General features: G+C 35.5%; 1 protein-coding gene and 1 non-coding gene across 2 annotated transcripts in view; one reads left to right on the top strand and one right to left on the bottom strand.

Annotated features, from left to right (window-relative positions):
- The window catches only part of LOC131693677 (insulin-like growth factor-binding protein complex acid labile subunit), a 116,005-nt gene that overhangs the window by 17,716 nt on the left and 81,325 nt on the right, over positions 1-16,964 (top strand). The window lies entirely within an intron of this gene.
- Positions 6,764-6,835, bottom strand: Trnap-ugg (transfer RNA proline (anticodon UGG)). The gene has a single exon. It is a non-coding gene; the product is annotated as a tRNA-Pro (tRNA).

The following is a 16,964-nucleotide window of genomic DNA, read 5'->3' as shown; positions in this document are numbered from 1 at the left end:
CTAGAGTTTACTGGGTTGGAAAAGATATGAAAATTTAGTCGGTCGGTTAAATCTGTCTTTACCAGGAGACATGTTGGTGGACTTGAGTGATTCGTAGTTATGCAGCCTAAGCTCGACCCCCATTAGCAGAAGATAAAAACTAAGTCCGTAAGGTATTAAGCCTGTTCGAATGACCCTGTCACTAGTTTTCCGATCTGTATACTTAACATCTTTGCTCTCACTTGAGTACTATGGCTTTAATTTTTTTTAACTTTCCCTACCCAGTAATCTCTAAAAAGGAACATGTGACTACATATATGGAAAAAATTAGGGATATATTCTAAGTATTACAAGCACACAAAATAGATTTTGAATCATGTACTAGGAGTCATGAACTAGTTCACGAATACATGAATAGTTTTTCATGATTTTGTGAACTGTTTGACGAGCACGAATGGTTAGACGTGACTATTGTACTACGAATCGTGAACCATAGTTTATGATTTCGTGAACTATTTCACGATCACGAATGGTAAGTCGTGACTTTTATACTAGGTATCGTGAACCGTTCACAAATACATGAAAAATAATTTGTGAACTTTTTCACGAACACGAATATTGGATCGTGAATAATATATTAAGAACCATTTCACGAATACGAGAGTAGTAGTTGATGATTTTGTGAACTATTTCACGAGTATGAATAGCAAGTCGTGAATTGCATACTATGATTCATGAACTAGTACACGTATACATGAATATTTTATATTTTGTGATTTATTTCACGGGCTGCCATGGTTAATCGTGAAATTGTTTTTAACGTTTCGCGTTCCGCTCTTCAGCACATGACAGCCGTCGTGATCACCATGCAGTCGTTAAGTCCAACAAAGCAAACATTTTTTATGATCGCATAAAACGACTTCTATAGCGGTGGTCGTCCCGTTAGAGCGGAAGTTCTGATTCTGATAGCTTATAATGGAATCGAAACTTTGATTCGATTTCATTATAAACTCTCAGTTAGCAGTCATTTTATGTGATCATATGAAATGTTTGTTTTGTTCAACTTTACGTCTACATGGCGGTCACGACGGCTGTCATGTGCTGAAGAGCGGAACACGAAACGTTAAAAACAATTTCAAAGTAGATTTTGTGTCCGTATGCACAAATAGTTTTCACCATATTCCTTAGGGGAAACTATGATTAATCGTGACTATTATACTAGAAATAATGAAACAGTTTACGAATACATGAATAATATTTCATGATTTTGTGAACTATTTCACGAGCTCGGATAATGGATCGTGACCAATACGTTAGGAATCATGAATTAGTTTATGAGGATTGAATGGATTCATGAATTAAATTCCAAGTTCTGTTCACGAGAAAATATCCACCATGTTTTGATTTTGTGAACTAATGTTCCTAAATCTATGAATAACGTCATGAGTCAAACTTTGGTTTTATAAATAATGTTCATACAGTTATTAACTAGTTCACGTACAGAAAATCGATTTGGTAATGACATGGCAGAAACTGTTACTGAAGTTCACAAAACAAAAACAAATATTTCCACTAATAAAAGCGTTATGCAAGCACTACTAAAGGGAAATTGAACATAATTATTAAACACATGATTTTTGTTCATGGTCCTTTTTCTTAGCGTAAAAACGTGGCATTTTATTCACGATTTTGGGAACATTTTTTTCGTGTATTGGTTGTGGTTAGTTATTTTCGTTCGCGTCCCTTATCACCTATTTTTACCCTTACTTACAAGAATTATCAACATTATTTTCTTTTTTCTTAACACGAAGCCCACCTACAAAAGTATTTTCAAGCCAAAAAAAAAAAATTTGGCGCTGGAGGGTTATACATGAAATTCCATTATAATTTATTTTCAAGTTTCTGTTTTAGTTTGGTCCCACGACTGATTCTTTTCTGTCTGCTGGATACAAAACGTTTGTTATGATTGTGGTCGTATAGACGAATTTCGTGCCAACTCGAACAAATGTTGGCAGCGCCCTCTCAGATTTGAATGAAATTTTCTGTACATGAGAACTTTGTCACAAAAAGCCACTTTGCATATTTTGTTATTCCAAAAATGACCTAGACTGTCTTTTGAAAAGGGTAAAACTTTTTTTACCAATTTTTTTCAAATGGCTTCTAAAAATGACGAATCCTACAAAAAATGTTGTTGGAGTGGTTTTCACAAAATTAGTTAAATTTTTGAATAAAAATATTGAAAAAATTCTTCGTCGAAAAAAATCGTTTTTAAAAATTTAAAGTTGATTTACAAAAAACCCATCTTTGATTTGGATGAAATTTTGTTCCAAGATAAGTTATTATGTTCCCAACCTACCGTCAAAAATTCAAGAAAACAAGTTATTTGAAAAAAACTTTTCCTTATCTAAACTGATTTTTTTTCAGCGTATTTTTATCGAAAACTAAACCAATGAAGGTCATAATCTTCTCAGAATCCAATTTCCCAACTGTTAGTTGCCTGATACATGCCAAAAGTATTAGTAACGAATTTGGTGTGGCAGAGATCTGGTACTAGAACACTTAGCGCACGCCCAGACAACGTGATTAATATCGCGATAACCGCCATCACGAGCGCAGAAATCGCTCTCCACGAGCTCAATACGCTGGAGATGGGCCTTCTACGTATGATGATTGTAAATGACCCGAGATATCACCCGAATGAAGTCATAAGAAATATTTAAAATCTCATTGAAGCTACGCTATCTTCCATAAATATCTTCTAATGACTAAATGTCCACTTTCTCATTATCATTCTAATCCGTCCGCTTTCTTATTAGCCGGAATGGAGCACTGCGAAAGAATTCAAACTAAGGTAATCTGCTTTGATTTTCAAATAAAGTACTCAAAAACTCTCATGTTTTCTCCAGGAAATACAAAGAGTACTTTCCATGCTCCTTCAAACGGAGAGCCTCCTGTAACTGTAACGATGTGGGCATTGTCGTTGATAGGTAAATAGAAAACCATCAGTTTTGTGGGGAAAATGTTGGCAGCACAGCCTCTTTTATGATTGCACTCACCACTACTCTCATAATAATTACCATAAAAGCGATGTATAGCTGTCATCATATGACGAATGTTCCGTGTATTCCAATCACAGCATTAATCAAATGTTCAACGTAGGCCCAAGCCATCAGACGAAACATTGTTTCTCTGATGATCCGTCCGTTAATCGGTCGACGGACCGGTGCCAATAATCACGTTTTTCAGCTTTCATCAAGTTTTCCATTCGCGTTTGTAGCGTCGCGTATATTGGGAAAAATTCGGGCGATCCGACGTTCAAAAGTCCCTTTCGCGTATAATTCTAAGCAATCTCAGCCCACCATGTAGTAGGAGACTGTTCACGGTTGTTCGCGTCGGGTACACGTTTTGTCTGACCTTTAATCGTAGTGCAAATGCATTGTGTAAAACCTGGGGAAAAATTGTAGGGACTGAAATATAGGGACACTTGGGGTTTTTGATGTCCCATGTAGAAATTCCTGCTAGTTTCTAAGATTACCGAGACCAGGAACCACTTACTTCGGTTCTGCAACAGCGTCCTTCAAGGAACACTCTCAGGCCTTTACGAGAAAGCTTAGGAGAGAAAACTGATTTTCCTCTTTCTGAAATTTATAGCCACATTGGAAGATGTTCCCGCAACGGGATGGTAAGACACTCGCTCTTATGTGTACAAGGTAACGTAGAATTAGTCGTTGTCGGTGGCGTAGCGCTCTTTTGCATTTCTTATCGGAGCGTTCCTTAAAAGAATGTTTCATTTTGTCCCCACATAATTTATATGCGGGATATATCGAGAGATCATGCGGAGTCTCTCCACAGTAGGGAAACTTTTCATGATTTTCTCCGGATTTTACACAGCGTGCCTTGTTTCTGCAATAAGTCGTTGTAGGCCCAATTGTTTGCAACGACGGCAGTTCATGCGTCTCGGCACGAAAATGTGAACAGGTGGACTAGCCTCGTCCATTAGATTAAAGTTTGGAAGAGCAGATTCGGCGAAAGGTTCGAATTGAGGCTGACGGAAAATAAGTTGTTTTCAAATACTCCCTGATTTTTCCTGAACGCAATTACTTGCGAACCAGAACTTTTCACTGGCCGAAGAGAAGGATTCTTGAGTTCTTGAGCGAACCCCATACTGCGTTGGAGACTACACCATCAATCTCTACTTCCCGGGTGGGTACATAGACAAGAAACTTCTTTGTACACGGCAAAGAGTATTTAGTTAAATCTCGCATATAACGATAATGTTAAATGGCTTAACTTTGCTCTCATTCAAGTTTGTTATGAATGTATACCAAATTCGTTACTGATACTTGGGGAAATTGGATTCTGAGATGATTATGACTTTCATTGGTTTAGTTTTCGGTAAAAATACACTGAAAGAAAATCCGTTTGGACAAGGAAAATTTTTTTCAAATGCCTTTTTAGGTAGGAACATAATTACTTATCTTGGAACAAAATTTCATCCAAATAAAAGATTTTTTTTTGTAAATCGACTTTAAATTTTTAAAATCGATTTTTTTCTTTGTAGGAGTCGATGAAGAATTTTTTCAATATTTTTATTCAAAAATTTGACTAATTTTGTGAAAATCACTCCTATCACTCCTAACATTTCTTTGGAGGATTTATGATTTTTAGACTATAGCCATTTGTAAAAAAAATGATAAAAAAAAGTTTGACCCTTTCCAAAAGACAGTCTAAATCATTTTTGGAAAAAACAATGTATGCAAAGTGGTTTTTTGTGACAAAGTCTTCATGTACAGAAAGTTTCATTAAAATCTGAGAGGGTGCTGCAAACTCTGAATACGATTTATCGCGAAATTCGTCTATATCGGAAAAAATATAGCGATGATATGTATCACCGTATTTCTGAATAATCTATTATAACACTTGGCCTATCCTATGGTTTTACGAGTGCTTTTAAAGTGAATTAATCAGCTAAAATGAAGGTATGTATCAGTGCAATTTTAGATTTAGAGGATAGTTCGAAATAAAATTATGCACAACTAACAAAGAATCTAACTTGAGCTTATTTTTACACACCTGTTTCAGCCAAGCAGATATTGTCATTATCTCATATGCTTGGTTCGAAATCAAGAGGTACAAAATAAGGCCACAATGGACTCTATTGCCATAATAGACAGATTGCCCTATATATACATCAATCGATTGCATTTAATGCAGGCTTCAAATTATGGAAAAACTTTCTTTGAAATTCGTTGTAATCCAAGGCGAATTTCAATTCAATATCGTGAGCTGTGTGCAGGCTAAGTAATGAAATAGAGGTTAGCAACACTTTTTGACACATTTAAATAAATTTTCCCGTATTTCTGTATATTTCAATAGATCTTGAAATTCCCAACGGAGAAATGAAACTCACAAAACCTATGCATCAAAGCGGCTTATTTTACGGTAGAGGGAATAACTTCAAAGCTCGAAAGAAATGGTTTCCTGTTCGATGTACGCTTTGGGTTGCTTCCAATTCCGAAAATGCCTGCGCCAGAGAACCATGAATTGGTGTTCTCCCGGAACGTTAAAATATGAAATGATATTTCGCAGGAAGGAAAGCAGAAAAAATCTTAGCAGCTATACATGGCTATACCTTCTGCTCAATCATGCACTACCTGCATCATCGAACTATTATCCTTGCATCATCCGAGCTCACCCGGCGGACTGCCTTCCTCCAGCTGGCAGAGAATTATTTTCTTCCCTGGCCGGGCTTACCCTATCCTATCAGTACGGGAAAAATCTAAATCATCAAAGTTAATAGTATTTAATGAGATTGCAATATCTTAACTGCTACTACTTCTTCTTCTTCGTGATCTTCATGTGGTTTGATAGCATTAAGACAGAAAAAGGATATCCATAAAACAAAGGAGATTTACGACCGAAAATAACAGGTGTTCACACGCACTAAGCATCGCTGCTTATTTACGCATCCAAAAATCGAACCCAGCATAGCGCGAAATAGAAGAAAAGAAGAAAAAACTTTGAGAAAGTAATTAATTTTTCCCAGTCAGGTACCTGTTCGGCTGTACCCACACCTAGACCTAGACGGCAAGGAGCGGATGGATCCTTCCAGCAACCTTCGAAAGAAAATGAAGAATCAAACTCGAAGAATCTTTTTGAAACTGTAGACCAATGGTCATTTTTCATTCTGTGCTTTTTTTTGCTGTTTTCGGGTTTCAAAGCTGAGAAAGAAGACGAAAGTCCATGTAATGAAGATACACACCTTCTTCTCGGCATGTCGGATAACGTTTGACTTATCGCACCTTGGCTGGCTGTGAGTGAGCTAGCAGCTAGCTATCTAACTAGCTCTGAACTCCTGGCGTGTGACCTCTCTCTCTGTCTGTGTGTGAACGCATTGTGAAGTAAGAACGAACGAACGAAGGACAAATTGGTCGTCGGTCGGGTTTCAAATTGCAACGGTTGGAAAGTTCCTGCAGAACGGTCGTAGATTTACGTCTGATTCTAGAAAAAATATGATTGCCTCTTGGCGATAACGGGCGGCCGACCGACAACGAGTTGGATGAATGGACAATTTGTTTTCGAAATTGTTCTTGGCACACTGGGTGTGATAAATCATAATTGGATCGAACTGAAGCCTTGCTTTTGTCCCTGGTTCTGAGAAAATTTGGGGTTGAACGATGAGGAAGATAGGTGTTTTGGGTGTATTCTATTACAAGATGTAAATGTAAGATGAGAACACAATTTGATTTCATTTCTAATATCGTTCGATCAAGCAAAAAAGGACGGGCTCAACCGGGATTTGAACCCGGGACCTCTCGCACCCAAAGCGAGAATCATACCCCTAGACCATTGAGCCGCTTGTTGTTGGCAAATGGACAATTTTTATCTTGCTTCATTCCGAACTGGCGCGGCACTTGCCGGAAAGAAAATAAAAAAAAATCAACGAAATGGCTGTGATTGTGATTTAATTTTCCGGTCCGAAAGATTTAGCTTTAGTGAACGAGTTGGCCACATATTGTTTGAAATACAGTAGCTTCTGAGCTAGCGTCCGTGTTGCAGTAGTTGACCGAAGCGGCTCAAAGGTCCAGGGGTATGATTCTCGCCTTGGGTGCGAGAGGTCCCGGGTTCAAATCCCGGTTGAGGCCCGAATGGAAAATGCAATTTTTTGTAAATTGATTCCCTATATAGAACATTGTATGATGAATGCTATCAAAGGAAAAAAGTGACAGCTCAGCAAGTTTGCTTACAAGTTTTAGAATTTAAAAGCGACTCGAAACCGGGTATCTTGTACTGTGGAGGAATAAAAAAAATCAAGTAAACGAACACTCTTAACTGTCAAAAAATGAGGTTAAAGATTTTCATATTATGTGCTATTGTATAATAGAATGATAAAAATTTATTTGATGCATTTCTGAGATGAAAAGGTGGGCGACTTAAGGGTCAAACAGAATGCTACGTGACTGGTGGAGCATCAACTCCCGACATGAAAAATCCACCAAAGTATGTACTGCTGTATGCTCCGACTGAAGCGATGTCGATGTCATATCAAGACGATTTTGATACAATTCAAATTCTACATGACCCTGCGTCAGTTTACGCGTCGCTATGCGACATAGTTTCCAATACTTCTTGTTTTGAACTTTGTTTGCTTCATTTGTCAAAATATTAATCCTGAAATCCATTCAAATTTTCATTCTGTCTCTCTGGTAGACCCTTTCAAGTTCCTCGATTGATCTTATTTGGAAATGAAATCTACGAACAATCGTTTATGACGGTCTTAAAATTTTACCGAAAATATTCTTGCGCAGTTCTTTTCAGTAGCTTTTCTAGTTATTTTTAATTCAAACCCCTCATTTCAATTCTGTTCGGTATCCATTTTCACCATTTCCGTCGTTGAACCTGGAACAATCGAATCGAAACGACCGGAGGGGTGTTTAAATTTCAAATATTTAACAAGATCATAGCTAATCCGGGCCCGCCCGGAGTTTAAATCCCTTTCGGGTACCGTCGCAAGCAACAACGCGGGGGAAAAGAAGCAATTCAGAAACGTTACGACTCGAACTATGTAAGCTAGCTGACGGAAGAGAGGCGAAGAATTGTACGCTAGCAGCTTGATTGTTTATTTTTTATTTCTAATTTTTTGTTCGAAATAAAGCAAAAAAATCATAAAAACATTTCCCGCTGTCGCGTAGATTCAGGTACTAATGCTGCTGAAACTCCGAGAAGGGGGGAGTACCGAACGAGAACCGAGAAGGACACGGCGATCAAGAATCGGCCCAGGGCGGAAAAGATGTTGTTCTGCTAGGAACAATTGCCTTCCTGATATTTGGTTGGACTTTCGTTGTTGCCTATAGGAAGTAAAAGTATTGCAATCGATACTGCTGTAGGTGGTGGGAGTAAATTTGGGGTTTCTTCTCACTTGGACGGTAATTTTAATGCAAATTGCCTTTTATAACCTACCTTCGGAATCCTTCATGAATATTTAACGTAGTAAAGTACACCTGTTGAGCGATGGTTTTTACCTGTGTGTATGTGTTTGTGTGTGTGTTTACTTCAAGGGTACATTCGAATAGTCGGAGGATTTCGAGCCGAGTTTTGGGGTGCCGTTCTGTTTTGGTCTTGGCTAGATGGGATTTCTTTGGCGAGACCATGTGGCGTTTCGAGAACGTAAATCTTTTATAAGAGTCTATAAAATTATATGGTTGTTGATGTTTCCAAATAAAATGTTAGGTTTGAGGTAATTTTAACATTTCCGAGAAAGTGTTAAAAGGGTATTTTATATATTCAAGGCGCAGTTAAGTCATAATTTTTCTTGAAAAGGTTGGTTTGCGGAAAGTTTTAAATTGAACTTTATACTTTATCGAGTCTTTATGTTTTCGATTGCATTACTGTCATTTTAAATAATGGGATTCTCATTCTCATTCAAAGTTTTAAAAAATGATTTTTTTCTTTGCATTTTTTGAAAGTTGTACTATATTGCGCTAAACGGGTTTTTCGGTCCGCGCATCAAAAAAGTTTCTACAGGCCAATTGAACAATCAATTTAGCGTCCTGGTCGCCATGGGATGCTCTCGGGTCGAGACGCGCTTCAATTAGAAACCTATCCATGACATTATGCACGTTCCCAGAATACTTCGCATTGTATTATATGTTTACAGGTCTCGAGAACGTATTTCACGGCTTGATCTGTAGAGGCACCACAGACTGAGTTATCAAACAAACTTAGAAAACGGGGAAAAACGAAAAATTTCGGTCAAAATTGTTGAAGTTAAATTTTATTTTTTTATTTCGATTATAGAGGTTTTAACCTTAAGGTCATTCGCCTCTTCGGGTTAGAAAAATCTCTTATGAAAAATTTCTAACCCGGAGTTAGACTCGAATCTAGGTGCGCTGCATACAAGGTAATCGATCTACCATCTACGTTACGCCTACCCCAAGTTACATTTTAATTTTAATTTAAATTTGATTTAAAAACAAATTCATGTTTTTAAATCACAAAACCTTTTGTTTCTGGATTTTGGCTAAAGTACCACTTATTTTTTTGGTGGGGGTCCGCCATATTGGATGTGCCATTTTGAATTTCGAAAAGTGACTTTAGATTCGTAATAAGTGATGTCCAAAACCCATAATTCCATGTAATTCCATGTAATAATTGAACGAAAATGTTCTCAAAACTTGAAACGCGTTTCTCAAAACATGATTTTTCAAAACTGCGTGCAATCTCATTTTAAAACGGTTCAATTTAAAGATTTCATCGCTTGATTTCGCGAAAGAGAACCTTTTTCGTTGGAGGAATGACCTATAAAACCTGGGGGTGGGCGTAGCGTAGTTGGTAAATCGATTGCCTTGTACGCAGCACACCTGGGTTCGAGTCCCGACCCCGCACATAGGGTTATAAATTTTTCATAAGTGATTTTTCTAACCCTAAGAGGCGAATGACCTTAAGGTTAATACCTCTATAATCGAAATAATAAAAAAAGACCTATAAAATCTACAAATTTTTTTATTCAATATTTTTAGTGAAGCTTTAAAGTGGAAAAAGGGCTAAAAATCGATCTCAAAGTTTGAGATCGCACCATTACGTCAAATTTGAAGTTTTTTGCTTGTTCTTAGGATATGCTTTCAATAAATTTAGTTTACTTTAGAGCCTTATTATTAGTTTTGTGTTTCAGATCGATCCTGCGGCAGCAGTCTGTACGCATTTGTGGAATTCCACGCGCACCTAACCTAAGACAGAATGTCATGACGGGCGCCATTTTATTTTTTGGTCTTGAAAAAAATTGTAAATGAAGGCGAAAATATAAGCTTTTTGAATCCTAACACTGTTTCCTCCTATGTTTTTTCATTGGCACACAAAAAATTCCAAATTTTGCTTAATTTTTGGTCATTTAAATGAGAACTTCCTCTTAACGTCTTTGTAGTGTTTTTATGAGGCTACGTCAAGTCTCCCGTCTACACTGATGAACAGCAAACAACTTGAAGTCAACATTGAGTGCGTTATTCACGAATATTCTCCAGTCGTTCTCAAAAAATAAGCAAAAATGACCATAACACGGTGTAACCGTGATTTTGTACTATTCAGGAGACCTAGTATAGGTTGTAGATCTCATCAAATACAACACAAAACAATGTATGAAAAAGGTTGTATACCCACAAAATCTTGATTTATAGCAAAAAAATGAATTTTCGAAACGTTCGTCACTAACAGAATTTTTGCGCGGTCATTTTCCAACCGATTTTCAATTTATTGAGTGTTTTGGAAAGAAGAAGAAATTACCTTTCCAAAACACTCAATGTATCCTATGTTATGTTCTTTTGTTAAAAGTACTTTGCGGTTTTTGGGCAATAATATGAAAGATACCATTATTTTGCTATTTTTCATTAAAAATAAAAATTGCTCGACATTGTTATTAGAAAACCTCTTTGTTTAATTAAAAATTTAAAGACAACATTTAATTTCGCAGGTTATTATTTTTGATCAAAATCGGTTGAAAATGGCTGAGTTATAATTTTTTTCCAAATTACAAACCTGATCGCATGAACTCTTAAGGGGTTAGAGAGATATTTTTAGCTCTATAAGATGCTATAGTTATATCCTAAGGTATTCTATTCAAATTCATGTTCAAAGTTCACACACATATTCTTAATGTATACGCAATCGAGCAAAAAAAATTATTATTTTTTTGAAATATTTATATGAGACCGTCCCCTTAAAAGTTCATGCGAGTCAATTTCTAATTTTAAAAAAATTAACAACTCTGCCATTTTTAACCGATTTTGATCATAAATGGGTCGTTGGATACGGAATTAAATGTTCTCCTTAAATTTTTATTAAAACAAAGACGCCTCCTAATAAAAATGTTGAGCGATTTCCATATTTTTAATAAAAAAAATTGCAAAATGATGTTGTAACTCACATTGTTGTCCTAAAACCGCATAGTACGTTTAACAAAAGAACATAATATATCGTTGGTGAGATTTCTCCTTTTTTTCCAAAACGCTAAAAAATTTTAAAATCGGTTGAAACCGAGTAAAATTTTTTTGAGGGTATATTAAATTGACTAAACGTAGTTTTGTGTTGTATTTGACCAGACCTACAACCATTACTATATCACTTTAAAAGAACATTAAATTATTTTTATTTTGTAGCACCGTGTAATTAAACAGACGGATTGGGATTTGCACAATGTAGTCGCGATTAACATTTATATAAAAATATTTTAAAACATTAAATTGCATGTCATGCACTACCAAAATAAACAAACAACAATTGTTTCCGTGTTACCGTAAACCGGGGTGACGTTTATCACTTTTCGAAGTAATCATTACATATTTTTAGACGCAACACATTTTTTTAAGTTTAATATTTTTAAACCACACCCAAAACGGTGAGCTCAGATTTTCTGTTTTTGGGCTCACAATCTCATTCCCAAAAGCAATCCTTTTTGAACATTGAGCTGTTCGCGCACAATTCGGGATGAGCGCAACGCTCACGCAAAAAAAAACGAGACACACACTCACACACAAGGAAACTTTGTTAGTATATAGTTTCGTATCTTTCTTCTACACCTTACATTCCCCCCACCCAACCACCACAAGCAATCTCATCACCATTGCTGCTGCATTGAATTTTGTTGTGTTTCATTCTTTTTTTCGCTGCTATAAATAGCTCGTGACCTGAAACTTCTAGTAAAAAATCTTAAATCTGATTCAAGATTAGAACCGACAAACTTCTAATCGGTAAAAACGCCTCTTTATTGCCCGTACCATGACGACACACTGGTGGAGAGTAGTATAATGGCGTATATAAAGCTTCACACTTATGATGAGTGAGATAATATCGTTTTCATCCCGCCGCCGCGTCGGTATTTCAGCATCGTCATTGACGCATTTTGCTTTGTACCATTTCCCCGCTGTTATTAATATTTTGTTTGTATGTATGTGTTGGGAAGTAAGCCTTACTAGAAAAAAAAGATTAACGGGGAGCATCAAGACTGGAACCGACAAACATCCACTCGCTAAAACGCCTGCTTTACAACTTATGCCATAACGACACATAATGAGCAATCGTTCGAATGGGCTATATAAACTTCGCATCATTGCAGCAGTGATCACAAATGGGACAGTATGGAGACGATGGTATGTGTTATTCAAGTTATCCCTGCACTACATGAGCCAACAGTGTGTAGCTATGGGGTACGATATTGTATTCCACAAGTATGAGGTTGGTTGAACACTACTAATGCATCGTTTGGGAGCTTTTCGCTCACAGTTCGAGAGCGAAAAAAACAAAATCAATTCCGCTCTCAAACGATTCGTTTTGGGTGCATGTACTGATGTATGGAGAACAAGATTGGATGGTTTTGCGTAAAATAGTCCGCTTACAGCTATTTTTTAAAAAATGATTTCAAGTTGAAGGCCGTTTTCGTGTTCTAGGGTGACTTTGATAACCTGCATGTTCACCCACATTAAGTTATTAATTTCAATGTTTTTCATTCAAATGTTTGTTTAAACTAATTCTGGAAAGATACTCATTGTTAAATAGATGTTAATTGGTATTATACAAAGTATTTTAATGTACTGTAAAATTCGAGTAAGCAAAATTCGTATAATTTGTGTCCAACTAGAATAAAAGATTCTGAAAACCTTTAAAACTGCTAAAATTGTTTTGTTTCAGTGTTTTATCAATGTACAAAAAGTTTTATCCATCTTAACACGTTGGAATATTGAACAACAAAAAAATGTTGAGAATTTTAGCTTAAAATAATTTGCAATAATTGCCAACTAGTTTCACAAAAAATGTATTTGTTTTATAAAAAATAGACACTTTACGAAGCTTCGTAAAAATCAGGTAATGTCAAATTTCGGTTTTTTGTAGTTTTTGTTCCCAAAAACTGAACAATATACTCAAAAAGTATAACAAATCAGTATTTTATGAGTTTAGAGTAAAAATCATTTCAAATTAAAATGATTCGGTAGACTATTCTGGTTTAATAAGCGATCTACGAAAAAAAAGTTTCGAGTGATCAAAGCCACCCCGATGATAAAAGTCACACAGGCTTACGATATATATTGTATTAAAAAAACTGATAATAAAGAGCTTTTAGTTGATTAGCAAGCAGGTTTCTCGCATCTCGCATTCTTATGTCAGTTCCAGCGCAAGCTCAGCTTCTCGCGGCCACTCTGTAAGCACCCTTACTCAAATTTAAAGGTTTGAATTAGCACGCGATTTTGCGTAGCTATATTAGGCATCACGATGCTAAATAGCAATAGCAATTACATTATAAAAATAATGAACTATCTGGTTTACGTCAAGTTTAATTATAAATATATGATATTACTGAACAAAATCTTTTATATGCAGCCGATTTGTCATTAACTGCGCAATGTTGTTTTAAAACAACATTGCGAAAATCATCTCAAAATTATCACAGTAACGAATTGAAGCTAAGAAACAATTTTCACGGAATTTAAAAAAAAATGATTTGCTCCTTTAAGGGTTAAATCATGGATATCATTCATTTAAAACCAAATTTGGAGAAACGGCCCAGTCGACAAAATGACATTTGGCGAAAAGACATTCGGCGAAATGACCCAGTTTCGTTTTTACACACTGTTGTGACCTTACCGAAGAGTTCCACCGAAATTATTTTGTGACTTAATCCGTGGGGTCTCCCTATTGATGAACAGCTGGTATTTTGGTTCCTTCCAATTCCTCTTTGGCGTTTCTTTCTCCCAGATATAACCGACGACGATCGACCTTTTTCAGCGGGTAAGTACACACCATTTATTTTACTACTCCGTTTATTTATAACTAAGAACGTCTTCGGTTTATTCTAACTTACTTTTATGTATATATCGCACTTAATCTAAATTGGATATTTTATAGCTTAACCGGTGACCGAACTAGCGCAATGAAGGCGAGAGAATGACGATAACAGCAATGTATATGGCAACTATTTCACCTACAAGTGTACGGCCCTAGATAATCTTGCATACAAGAGCTAACTTGAACTTCAGCCTACCTACATATTTGATGTGGATTCCCGGATAGAATTTTACAATAGCATTTACCCTACAAACAATCATAAAACAATAAATATTATAGTTATTACTGTTTCAACATTGTTCGATGCCAAGTTCTCACAGTAGATTTACAACAAAATTTCATGTAACAATGAATTTCAATGTTCAGCAAAAATCTGATACAGTGCATTCACATTAAATTTTACTGTTTTCGAGAAAAAAATGTATGGAGAAAAATTGATTTTTTTAATGTTAAGATACATAACCACCCCCCTTTTTCACTGTAAAAGTCTATTTTACATTGAAATTTACTGTAAAAACGTTAAAGTTTATTGTTTTTGTATTGTAGCATAACACTAAAACTTACTGTAAATTATTGTAAAATTACTGTACTGTCACAGTGATAATCATGGTTTTGTTACTGTACATTTCTATTCGGGTTGCCATCTGCTTGTGTGCATGACAGTTATCGTCTCTCGCTAATTTTACACTAATCGTAAACACACACCAATCGAGTGCACTTATTATATGCAACGACTTTTTGAAATTTTTATATTCATGTTCATTGAAATTCTATGGCAAATTAACTGAAACACGTAGAACTTCAAGAAATTCTTCTTATCTCGCATACAACTTTAAATTAAAAGTTACAATTTATATGAACCGATTGTAATTTTTATATGTTAAAACTTTAAAAAAAAAATTTTTTTGGTGAAAAAAGTAAAAAAAAATCACGGAAACATATAAAACTTCAAGAATTTAACATATTTAGCAAATAATTTTGAACTCAAAGCGATGGTCTATATATCTTTATAATTCAATCGATTGCAATTGTTAAAGGCTACAACTTATGGAACAAATTTTCCAGAAATTCATTGAAACTTCTCAAAGAAAATCACCGAGATACACAGAAATTCAGATATTTCTCTTATTTCGCTGAATTCAAAGCGATGGCCTATGCGTTTCTACACATTAACCGATTGAAATTATTATAGGCTATAACTTTTGATTTCAAAGAGTTTTTTTTTCTTAAAGTTCGTTGATAATTCTCAAAAAATCACTGAAATACGTAACACTTCAGAGATTTCGCATAACTATGAATTCGAAGTGATGACCTATATATGCTTATACACCAAACCAGTGGCGTAGCCAGAAATTTGGTTTGGAGGGGGTTTTGATGAAAATCGCAAATTTTTTGAAAAAATGCTAAAATTTAATATGAGTTTGATAAATTATTGAAAACTCAAAAACATAAGTAGTCTAACAGATGTCATTCCAGTCTACAAACAAGAAGGATCAACATGGAACAGTTTTCAAACCTCTATAGATTATTTTCTTGTATAATATGTCAATGAAGTCAAAAATTGCGATCTTTTAAAGTGGGATAAATGATCTAAAAAATTTTCAGCGTTCAAGATCACCTAATATAATAATCCTTGACTTTGAAGGTTTGACAACTTCGGGAAGTTATCAACATAAAACAGCGCCTGCTTTGATATAGAAATTTTAGTGATTAACTCTCATTGAGGTAATTATGGCGAATAAAATTTTCAAAAATATTAAGAGACATGGTGCCTTCAGCAAAGTTTTTGATAATGTCATTTCAAACAATTTTGTTGAAAATATGAAGGCTACATGAATTCAACATATAGGGATTTAAATGGACTGGGCCTGCTATATTTCTTCTTAGTGAAGAAAAATTTAGGTGAAAACTATTTTTCTCTGCGCTACGGATAAAATTGTTTGAAACAATCATTGCGAGTTGAGAACACAAAACCTATAACTAAATTACGGATGGATGGAACTGAAATTTGCGTTTCGACTTCATCTCATCAGAATCCGACACTAACTTGGTGGGCGGACTAAGCTTGCGCCGAATTGATGCTAGCTCCTGAAAATGGAATCACTCTTTGTGTTTTTGAGTCCTTTTAATATCTGGGAATTATTTGTTTTATATCCAGTTCCCTTATTTTTTTTGTAAGCTTCAAAGGCAATGTGAATTTATTATTTAATTACCGCAGAAGAGATTTATTAAATACAGTAATTTCAGAATAGCTTGTTGTAAAGGTTTTCTACTACTATATTTCGATACTCTGAATATGTGGGATATTCATGTCTTTGACAAAGTTGTTTGAAATAGCACTTTCGAAAACTTTGCTGGAGACATTAAGTCTCGACCCAAATTTGGTTGAAGAGTAATTCTTGTCTATAATTACTTCTAGGAGGATTAACCGTCAAAATTATTCTATCAGCAGATGAACAGTTTTACGTTTTGAAATTCTTCAATGTTACTGAACATCGAAATTTGGCAGTTTCGAATGAATGTGATCGTGACCGTTAAAAATTTATCGAGCATTAATTTTACTTTTCTTTATTAGTCAATCTCACAACTTGCAGTACAAGTACGTAGCACACAAAATTTTAGTACGCCATTCATTGCATCCTGCTAAGAGGCTATTC

This window comes from Topomyia yanbarensis, chromosome 3, assembly GCF_030247195.1.
Source record: "Topomyia yanbarensis strain Yona2022 chromosome 3, ASM3024719v1, whole genome shotgun sequence".
Taxonomy (NCBI): domain Eukaryota; kingdom Metazoa; phylum Arthropoda; class Insecta; order Diptera; family Culicidae; genus Topomyia; species Topomyia yanbarensis.
Note: the sequence above shows the minus strand (reverse complement) of the source record. Positions and strands in the feature narration are given on the sequence as shown.